The sequence below is a fragment of the Neofelis nebulosa genome, chromosome 3, assembly GCF_028018385.1.
Source record: "Neofelis nebulosa isolate mNeoNeb1 chromosome 3, mNeoNeb1.pri, whole genome shotgun sequence".
NCBI lineage: Eukaryota > Metazoa > Chordata > Mammalia > Carnivora > Felidae > Neofelis > Neofelis nebulosa.
The window spans coordinates 17632746-17635148 of record NC_080784.1 but is presented as its reverse complement, the minus strand read 5'-3'; positions in this window follow the sequence as shown (position 1 = coordinate 17635148).

Below are 2403 nucleotides of genomic sequence, written 5' to 3'. Positions count from 1 at the left end.
TGTCCCCAAGTTCTGCCCAAAATGAAGAAGAGTAAACAAATAAATGACTGTTGTTGTTTTAACCCCCCACCCCCAAATTGGAGTGGTATGTTGTGTATCGTTAGGGACACGAAACACGTTCCCTCTACAATCTGACACCCCTACCCATTATGCTTTATGACTTGTTGCACATAAGAGGTTTTCCATAATGTTAGTTGAACTGATGAATAGCTTTTCCCAAATACTTTTTACGGATCGTCTCATAATGCAACAATCAGCTTGGGCTGATTGTTCACATCCAAATGTTAATAGGTCCTCAATTCTTGAACTTCTGAATACATCACGGGGCAATTTCTTTCCACTACATGTTCCTTAATTATGCATGAACTTATTTCGCTATTATGGTGGTAGGTGCTACAGTGACAAAGCTCATTTTCCCCTTTTTAAGAGTATTCAATCAAAGTTGTTTATGACATATATCCATAAGTGTAAACTAATAAGTCCAGTATTTACCAGTCTTTTGTGCTATTATAGACAAGCCAATCAATCCCAGAAAAAGAATTCTCGAAGTTAGTCTCTTAAATTTACTAAATTCTTACTGATTTTACGAAAATTTATGAATGTTATAGTTTCCTCCTCCATCTCAAGTGACTGCTTTTTTTTTTTTTTTTTTTTTTTTTTTTAGGTAGGCTTCATGCCCAGCAAAGAGTCCAGTGCAGGGCTTGAACTCATGACCCTGAGATCAAGACCTGAGCTGAAATCAAGAGTTGGACGCTTAACCAGCTGAGCCACCCAGGCCCTCCTGAGTGAGTACTTTTTTATGAGAATTGAATAAGATAGTAAATGCAAAGAGTTTCAGAATCTGGCAGTTATAAGTAGAAAATAATTAGTAATTTACTGTTTACATATTTATGGAATTACAGACCCTCTGTCCTCTGCCTGCTTTTAATGATAATTGTTAATAAATTCATCATTGTTTTTAAAGGACAATTACAGCCTTTTTTAATCCTAGGAAAATCATTTTTTTTTTGATGACTGAAGACAATGTATAATCATTAGGAAGTCTATTTGCTTAATCCTAAGATTTGTAGAGGAGGGCTGGATTATGGTTTTCATCATCATCCACATCTATAAAACTAGACTACTGAAGGCTATATGAGACAGTGTTTATAATTTCCCATATAAATTAATTTAAACATGAAGACTGCATCCTTGTAACTTCTAACATATTAGAGAGTTGAAATTGTGGGGAAAACAGCCTGGTGAACAGACAGGTTAATATTAGACAAAATAATTATGCTTTTGCCTGATTCTATGCCCAAATAGAGAATGGATTGTTGAGGAATAGTTAAACTTGGGTCAGCACTGAATATCCAATTTCTAGGGAGCTGCTGAGTATTTAAAAGAGTCAACATCAAGCACAGGTTTCAACATTTTTTTTTTTTTGTTTACTTTTGGGACAGAGAGAGACAGAGCATGAACGGGGGAGGGGCAGAGAGAGAGGGAGACACAGAATCGGAAACAGGCTCCAGGCTCCGAGCCATCAGCCCAGAGCCTGACGCGGGGCTCAAACTCACGGACCGTGAGATCGTGACCTGGCTGAAGTCGGACGCTTAACCGACTGCGCCACCCAGGCGCCCCAAGCACAGGTTTAATTTAGAATGGCTCTTCAGAATTTCTGCAATAAATTGGACTAACCAATCTTCCTTGTGTTAGCAGGAAGCCAAAGTAAGGCTATACACTTTCATCATTAAAACTTATGGATTCAGGAGCGCCTGGGTGGCTCAGTCAGTTAAGCAGCTGGCTTTGGCTCATGTCACGATCTCACAGCTTGTGAGTTAGAGCCCCGCGTGGGGCCCTGTGCTGACAGCTCAGAGCCTGGAGCCTGAATCGGATTCTGTGTCTCCCCGTCTCTGTCTGCCCCTCCCCCGCTTACACTGTCTCTCTCTCTCTCTCTCTCTCAAAAATTAAATAAACATTAAAAAAAAACTATGGGTTTGTAACGTGATGATTGTATTATGAACCTAGATGGAGTTAATTAAGTGTGCCTCAGAGCATTAGACAGGCAGGCATTTTCAATCGTGCTCACTGGTCTCACTGTATAGCCACCATTCAGAAAAGACATGATCCTCCTCTGAACCGTATGAAATTCTAGCAGGCACTTCCTTCTCTTTTTTTTTTGTTTCTAAATTCTTTCTCTAAACTAAAGGTACAGTTCCTCTTACCAGTGTCATTTCCATTTCTGCTCATTGACTTCAGCTGGTTTAAACTGAACTCATCCAGAAAACAAATTCAGCAAGAATTTTAACAAGAGAGGAAATAACACTATGTCCTTCCCCCCTACTCTCTCATCTACTGAGCAGAATTAGAAACTTAAACTTCTCTTTTTTTTAATGTTTATTTATTTTTGAGAGAGAGAGAGAG